Genomic DNA, 9,851 nt, shown 5'->3' with positions numbered 1-9,851 from the left:
TAATATGTACTGTATATTTATCATAGCATGCAAATATTCATGTTGTCATACAACTAAATTTAGTTTATTTCCCTTACTAAGAGGTGTCTTACCCCAGCTTACACTTATTTCAGGAGACCCAGAAAGATAGGCGGATTGAGCTCCGCGCCGTTGAGGTAGTTGTTCTACCCTGTTACAGCAGTGAGTTTTGAACTAAGGTCAGTAGGTTTTTTATGTAAGATCCTAGTTTTATCTTTTGGTGTTTTTGAAAAAAAATATATGGTGGAATGTAAGTAACTCTGGTATTGTATTCTATGGTTGGGTGAATGAAATTTATATTTACTGCTGCTTAGGTGTCCGTTGTGTATGACAAGTGTGTCCCCGTTACCCACGGGTTTGGGTCGACTTTGCTATATCATTGGTTATTGGTATTAGGGCATTTAATGTGGTTGATTATGTAGTAAATTAAGCAGGTCGTTACAATATCTGTCTCCCCTCCATGACCCTTGTCTGGAATTCGTTTGGGAATGAGGAGATGCAGCCCTTTTCCTTCGTTCTAATGCCCTTGTACCCCTCTGTAGACTCGACTTTGCAACAGTAGTTTTCTCCACCAATTCCACAAAATCCTGAATCTGCAAACACGCCATATGCTTATGAATCCTTTGGTTCAGACCCCTTTCAAACCACCTCGCCTTTTGATATTCATATGAAATGACAGAATGTGAAAAACGAGATAGCTCTAGAAATTTAGCGACATACTACTGAATAATGAGGCGCTCCTGAGTCAAGCTGAAAAATTCCTCCGCCTTTGCATTCCTAGTGGTGGTAGGAAAATATCGATCGTAGAAGACCTGCTTGAAGCGAACCCAGGTCATCGCTATAGGTACCACTCATTGCTCCTCCAACAACTTCATTGCATGCCACCATCGTTAAACTTCTCCGACCAGTTTGAAGGTGGCGAAAAGAACCTTCTGCTCCTTGGTACAGTTCAACACAACCAGTGTCTTTTCCATTTCTTACATCCACATCTCAGCCTTAATTGGGTTAGTGTCGCCCTCAAAAGATGAAGGTTTCAGATGGGTGAATTGATCATTCAGGCTACCTTGGTGCACTGGTGGATAGTTTGTTCCCCCAAAATCCCGTCTCATTTCTTCCCTAACCTGACGAGCTATTCCTCATAACAATCGAGAGGTGTCAATTTCGTCCCCCCTGGAAGCTCTTATTTTGCTTCCTTCTCCTCCATCCACGTCTTTGCCTCTAGGATCCATCCCTGAATATAAATATATATAACAGAGGCAATTTAGAATCTCTACATCATAATATATCTGACAAAATCATATAACAAGTAATCATTTTAAAATCCATATCTGCCATTAACATTTGACATCCAATTATCCACAATCATATTAACCTTCAAATTCAAATTCCAAATTTCAATTTCTTCGCTTAGAAACATCACCATCGATGGATTTACTATGGTCTTCTGAAACCGTTGATTGATTCGGAAAATCACAGAAGTCTGTCAAGGGATCTCTTCTTATAGGCTACAAAACAAACTCAAACTCCTGTAAACACCCTAATCTACCCTTTCCTACCTTTGTTCAACTCAAACATATACTCTGGTACTAATCCTCCTCAAGTTCGAAAGACCGTTATGCTCTGATACCAACTGTAATGCCCCAGACCCACCACGTGGGGCTCGGAGTGTTATGAGACCAACACGCATCTTTGATACCATTCGCGCAGCAGAAATAATAAAATAACCTCGAATATAATACTAGAGTTCTATATCTGCACATGCAAATCCTTAATAATTACAATCTCATTCCTAATAATACAAAACACCTGAATAAAATATATAAAGCATAAAAACTAAAAACATAACCATTTTGGTACCACTCACAAAACTACCCTACCCTGGAGCTATCTAAACTCGATCACCAGGATAACCTGAAAAGATTAAATCATCGACGAGGTGAGACACCTCTCAGTAAGGAATAAATAATTTATAATAGTGTGTGACTAAAGTGTTTAATATATAATTAAAATATCCATACAAACGCATTAATAATCCAATAGCAGCTGAAATAACACTTTCAAATCACACCAGGTCAATTTCTCTGTCATCCAATCACATGCTCACATACATAGATATTTTACTGATAATTCCCGAGAATAGGGAAGTCTACCTGCCTATACAAGTAGATTCCTTCTGCTCCAATGCTAACACCAAGGCACTCACCTTTATCAGTAAGCCCTCGGATTGTGTATCTAGGTAAAGTCATCGAGAATAAGGAAAGTCACCCGCCCATACAAGTGACTTCCCTTTACTCTGGTATCCACAAGTAATTACCAGAGTACTCGCCTTCCTCAACAAGCCCTCGGGTGGAGTAATCTACTTTACCATAAATACTTAATTAGAGTTACTCACAACCATTTCCAATCCTTTCACAAAGTTCCACACAAGATAATCCACAGAGTCTTCAATCATACCGACACAAGGACCATAACCATGCAGAATAAAATGTCCACATAGGACTATCAAACATATAGTATACATGTCCACACAGGACTAGTCCACATAGGACTAACCAATCACACAGATTATATGGTCCACACAGGACTATCAAACGTATAGTATACATGTCCACACAGGACTGGTCCACATAGGACAAATCAAACCACACATGTTACATAATAACCACCTCGTTCATGGTAAATGGGTAAACAACCTCCTCATACCACTGTCAATGTTTACCTTCCAATATAAATGCCCATATAACGACCTCCTCATACCACTACCAACGTTATATGACGGATATACCAGATACGATATAACGACCTCCTCATACCAGTGCCAACGCTATATCGTAATTTACATAAACCACACACAACCAATAGCAAAATCAATCACTCAACACATCCATAGCTCTACCACAGTATGTACAACATCAGTATCCACAACCAACTAGTATATTCAACTAGGTAGAAATCACAACCAAACATTATTCGTAGTCTCAATGATTCATCATTCCACAATGCTCACAATCATTTAATTAACAAGAACAGTTTCAACCACACAATTTCTCCCAATAATATATATATATTTAAAAAGAGTATTTTCAATACCAGCATGGTTCAAAAAATTATACCTGAATATGTACAAATTATACCCAAAATTAGTCGTTTTAAAATTATTAAAAAGCTATTATAAAATATTTTGCTTTACGCGCTCCTTAGGATTCCTGCCTAAAATCAACAAAACGAGACCCTATATTCCAAAAATTCTAGATTCCTCAAATCATAGAAAAATACCCATATAATACTTCCTAAGCTCCAAGTACCTCAAAATAATAAAATCTTAAATCATCTCACTTACCCTAGTTTTGGGATGTTTCCCAAACTTCTCAAATCGAAAATCCGCTCTGCCTAAATTGCAGAGAATTTTCCTAGAAGTCTCGTGGTAGCTTCCGATTGTCGAACCGAGTTAAATACAACTTGGAATTGAAGAGAGAAGGCAGAGGAGCCATGGCTTAGAGAGAGAAACTGAAGAAAATAAAATTTCCTTTGCTGAAAATTGATTTCTCCCTATTTATAAGCAACTTGCCATGTGGCCTTATAGACGAGACATCTAGACTCGTCGACGAGCCCAAGAACACAACTCGTTGATGAGACCGTGATCTCATCGACGAAATTTAGAATGTGTGAACCTCTCTCAGTAAACCCTCATGGACGAAACATGCATACTCGATGACGAGGCTCTATTGTTTTCTCATCGACGAGAAAATCCAGCTTGTCGACAAGCGCTTGCCTGTCATGCCCCGAACCCGGAAATGGGTCCCAGGTGTGAATAAAGTAACCTAACCTGTCTCTATATCAATTAAAACCATACATGATACAATACCAAAGGGAGTCCGACCCCGTGGGGTGAACGGATACCCACATACATACATATATACATCCATACTCATCCAACATACGCAACGAAAAACGGTCTTTATACATAAACAATACCATACCAGAGTCTATGCTATACAAGCTAGGATATACATTCCAATGATACAAATATACCCCAGGTGTCAACAAAAACCATCCTGACAACCTGGATACCAAAACTCGTACCTAAAAAGGTACTAGCAGTAGCTACGACACCCTTGCTTCCAGACGCTAGGATGCTACTTACCGCTACCTAATGGCCCTGAAAAATATTGTACGTACGTTTGGGGAAAGACACCTCTCAGTAAGGAAGAAAGCAGTTTGTATCAGTGTGTGGCATACCGGTGTTATTTTACATACTTCATAATACTATACATATGATACAGTTGAAACAATTCGTACAGTTTCATACAAATACATACAGAGTTCTAGTATTTTCAGAAAATTATTCCAATTCATACGATACCCAACATACATACATACATACATACATACGGTCAGTGTTGTCACACTAGTTCGCAACTACACCAGGTCACCTCGTCTCACAGCAATTACATTGCTACATACGCAACTACGCTGTGACGATCAAGGCCCAATGGTGAATCCATTGCATCATACGCAACTACACAAGGTCACCTAATCTCACAGCGATTACGTTTCTACACATGCAACTACGAAGATCTACGAATCAGGCCCAATAGTGAATCCATTGCTACATACACAACTACACAAGGTCATCTAGTCTCACCCCGATTACATTGCCATGTGACAACTACGCTGCGACGACCCAGGCCCATTGTGAATCCATTGCCACATACGGTGTAGATCACACCTTCGGTGACCAGCCGAACCATACTGGTGATATTTCACACCCTAAATATAGAGCCAGCCACTTTTGGCATACGGTAATTAGCCGCCACTAGCCAATTTCACAAAACCTGGAATCATTTTGGAACTCACGTCCCTATACATTTCAGGGTACGGTAATTAGCTGCCACATAGCTGCTTCACAAATATCTGGAACAAAATACATACATCCATACGTACCACGCTTATTTGGTTTACTGCAAATCATATCATTTACATTTTCAAGTATACAGTTTATGCAAATATGGATTACGGTCACCTCAATAATACAGTTTAAACAAGACAAACGGTTTTCCCAACAAAATAGAGATGATACTCGAAATTCCCCATTTTCTCGAAAAACTGCAACCCGAAAATCCCGCATTTTTACCCTATAGATTTCCCCAAATAAGTAGTTAAAACATACATACGATTGTAGCCTACAAGCTTACCGATCCTGATTTCGAAAATGGATTGATATAAACAGAATCCCCTTACCTTGACCCGAAATCCAACTACGAACTCTACGGTCCTCAAAACTACAAACCGAGACTCTGAAATCTACAAACTAGATTACAAAACATTCTTACAATCCGTACTACTATACATTTACTGAATCAGAAATGAAAATCGAGCCTTACCTCGATTTTGGCCCGAAACCCGAAAACGCTCGAATCGAGATTCTGATCTAGTAGAAATGTAGAGAATCTTTTGCTGATCCTCGCTGTCACTTTGGATTTGTGAATCCGGCGACAAACAGTGAAGGAATCGAAGAGAGAGAGTGAGAGCTTTGAATCTTAGAGAGAGAGAGAGAGAGAAAATTCCAAAACTTAGGAATGAAGAAACCCAAAATATCTCTTTTATAGACCTTTGACCTGAGGGATTTCGTTGACGAATTGGTCTTCTCATCAACGAAGTCTTCACAAAATTCGTCGACGAACCCTGATATTTCCAATTTTTACCGCCTCTCAGCTTTTTCTCGTAGACAAGGCTCTGAATTTCGTCAACGAGAAATCTACTACCTTCGTCGACAAATTCTGGCTTTGTCGACGAAGCCTGCAAAATTTCCATTTTACCCCTCTTTTATAATATGATTCCACATCCCACGGTACGGGTTTTTACAATCTCCCCTCCTTACAAAAATTTCGTCTTCGAAATTTGTAATTTCTCATTACGAATATATTCATACTACTCATACATACATACTCTAAGATGAAACTGTGACTATCTATATGTAGTCCCTCTATGATACATACATACTCACTCTAGAGGATACAATGGCCATTTATACGTAGCCCTGTCACCATATATACATACATACTCTAGAGAATACGGCGGCCATTTATATGCAGCCCCGTTACAATACATACATACTTCTCTAGAGCATACGACGGCCGTTTATATGCAGCCCCGTTACAATACATACATACATGCCCTAACTTATGGCAGAGGAATATCATGGTCATATACATACACGGTCTCAGGAGCTCACAATACTACATGACTCTCCCTGAGACTAACCACCAAATACAATACGATAACAGAGGATTATATACCTACATACATACTCATACCAACTCTACTATCCAAATACTACTGAAACAACTGTGGATACTTCCGGCGTATTTCCATTTCCAGTTCCCAAGAAGCTTCCTCAACCTCATGATTATGCCACAATACCTTCATTAACGGTATTTCTTTAGTACGAAACTTCTGAACTTTACGGTCCAGAACCTGAACAGGTATCTCCTCATACGCTAAAGTATCCACAAGTCCCAAAGACTCGTAACTGATAACATGCGACGGATCCAACACGTATCTTCTCAACATGGATACATGAAATACATCGTGGACCCTCGAGAGTGCTGGGGGTAATGCAACTCTGTAGGCTATCGGACCCACTCGCTTAAGTACCTCGAATGGTTCGATATACCTCGGGCTCAACTTGCCTTTCCTTCCGAATCTCATCACTCCCTTCATCGGAGCGATTCTAAGGAACACCTTACCCCCTACCTCGAATTCCAACTCACGGCGGCGAACATCTGCATAACTCTTCTGCCAACTTTGAGCCGATCTAATCCTCTCCCGGATCAAACCTACCTTCTCAGATGCCTGCAGCATGAGTTCAGGTCCTAAAACTTGACGTTCACCGACCTCATCCCAATACAAAGGAGATCGACACCTTCGACCATACAAACCCTTGAACGGTGCCATCCCTATACTAGACTAGAAGTTGTTGCTATAGGCAAACTCCACTAGTGGCAGAAACTGAATCCAACTACCATCAAAGTCCAACACATAAGCCTGTAACATATCTTCCAAGATCTGTATCGTCCTCTCTGACTGTCCATCAGTCTGGGTGTGGAATGTTGTACTGAAAGTAAGCTTCGTCCCCAATGCTTCCTGCAAGCTCTTCCAAAATCGAGAAGTAAATCTTGGATCCCGATCTGAAACGATGGACACCGGTACTCCATGCATTCTCAAAATCTCATGCACGTACATATCAGCTAGCTTACTCAAAGGGTAGCTAACCTTCATCGGTACAAAGTGAGCAGATTTCGTCAACCTGTCCACAATTACCCAAATGGCATTCTTCCCGTGAAGTGCTGTCAATAATCAGATAACAAAGTCCATGGAAATGTGCTCCCATTTCCATTCCGGAATAGGCAAAGGCTGCAACAGCCCTGCCGGCCTCTAATGTTCTGCTTTCACCTGCTGACACGTCAGACACTGCTCCAAAAACTGGGCAATATCTCTCTTCATACCACTCCACTAGAAGGACTCGCACAAATCCTGATACATCTTCGTACTACCCGAATGTACCGTATACAAAGTACGATGCGCTTATTCCAGAATCGTCCTTCTGATCTTATCGTCGCTTGGAACACATATCCTGGTCCCAAATCTCAACATACCTCTATCAGAGACATTAAAATCCGTAGTCAAACCCTGCTGCACTCTTTCCACAATCTCAGCTAACTCCGCATCACTAGCTTGCGAAGCTCTAATACGTTCAAACAAGGTCGGTTGGATCACCAAATTAGCAATGAAAGCCTGATGATCACCAGACACCAACTCTACGCCAAGGATTTCTAGATCTCGTCTAACATGATGCTGAGCTACAACTGCAGATACTGTTGCAGGTTCTAACTTCCTACTCAATGCATCTACTACCACATTAGCCTTTCCTAGGTGATAAATGATTGTGCAATCGTAGTCCTTGATCAACTCTAGCCACCGCCTCTGCCTCATATTTAGCTCCTTTTGTGTGAAAAAGTACCTGAGGCTTTTGTGGTCAGTGAAAATTTCACACTGAACACCGTACAGGTAGTGTCGCTAGATCTTTAAGGCATAGACTACAGCAGCTAATTCTAGGTCATGCGTAGGGTAATTCTTCTCATACTCTTTCAGTTGCCGAGAAGCATAAGCTACCACCTTACCCTGTTGCATAAGCACACATCCCAAACCCTTCAAGGATTCGCTATAAATCACAAAGTCCCCATCCCCTGAAGCAATGGTCAACACTGGAGCAGTAACCAGTCGGTGCTTCAACGCGAGAAAGCACTGCTCGCAATCACGAGTCTAGTCATACCTCACCCCTTTCTTAGTCGATCGTGTCAGAGGTTCAGACAATTTAGAGAAACCCTCCACGAACCGACGATAGTAACCCGCTAATCCCAGAAAACTCCGAACCTCCTACACACTCTTCGGTCTAGCCCAGTCGACCACAGCTTCAATCTTACTGAGATCAACGGAAATACCACCCTTAGACACCACATGGCCTAAGAACGCGACCTGGTTCAACCAGAACTCACACTTCTTCAACTTAGCATACAACTCCTTCTTTCGCAGAATCTAAAATACTAACCTCAAATGTTCCACATGCTCTTCCGTACTCCTCGAGTATACCTGAATGTCGTCAATAAATACCACTACAAATCGATCTAGGTACCCATGGAAAACCCTGTTCATCAGATCAATGAACATTGCCGGAGCATTTGTCAACCATAAAGGCATGACCAAGAACTCGTAGTGGCCATATCTGGTTCGGAAAGCAGTCTTTGCTACATCCTCCGCTCTAACCCTTACATGATGATATCCTGACCGCAAATCGATCTTCAAAAAGACCTGTGTTCCCTGAAGCTAGTCAAAATGATCATCTATACGAGGCAAAGGGTAACGATTCTTCACCGTCACTTTGTTGATCTCACGGTAATCAATGCACATACGCATCGACCCGTCCTTCTTCTTTCAAATAGTACTGGAGCTCCCCAGGGTGAAACACTAGGTCGAATGAATCCCTTATCCAGTAATTCCTACAACTGCTCCTTCAACTCCCGAAGTTCTGCTGGAGCCATCCGGTACGGAGCTTTAGAGATCGGTGCCTTACCAGGCAGCAACTCAATCGTAAACTCCACCTCACGATCCGGAGGTAAACCGGGTAAGTCGTCTGGAAACTCGTTGACCACTCGAATGTCCTCGAGTCTCAACTCATCCCGCGGCGGTTCCTTCACACAAGCTAGGTACCCCTGACAACCATCCAAGAGTAACCTCTTCGCCTGTAAGGCTGATAGAATGTGTGGCGTAGAATGTATACACGATCCGATGAATTCAAACTCTTGCTTCCCAGGAGGTCTGAATACTACCACCTTCTTCCGACAGTCGATCACCGCGTAGCTGGAAAACAACCAATCCATTCCCAGTATGACATCAAAACCTGACATGTCGTGTACTACATGATTCGCTTGTAACAATCTCTCCTGAATCACAACTAGGCAATTTCCTAACATCTTACTACAAATCATTATATTCCCAGTCGGCGTAGTCACCGCCAAACATTCATCCAACAATTGGGTTTCAACTCTACACAATTTCACAAATCTAGCAGATATGAATGAATGGGTTGCCCACGAATCAAATAATACCACAGCTTTATTCAAAAGCAATAACATGGTACCTGTCACCACGTTCCCAGCGTGTTCCGCATCTGCTGAAGTAAGTGAATATACTCTCGCCAGAGCCGTGGCTGCCTTGTAATTCACCTGAGGCATCTGATTACTCCCACGGTTCTGACTCTGTGCAGGCATAAT

The sequence above is a fragment of the Malania oleifera genome, chromosome 3 (genome assembly GCF_029873635.1).
Source record: "Malania oleifera isolate guangnan ecotype guangnan chromosome 3, ASM2987363v1, whole genome shotgun sequence".
Classification (NCBI taxonomy): domain Eukaryota; kingdom Viridiplantae; phylum Streptophyta; class Magnoliopsida; order Santalales; family Ximeniaceae; genus Malania; species Malania oleifera.
Note: the sequence above shows the minus strand (reverse complement) of the source record.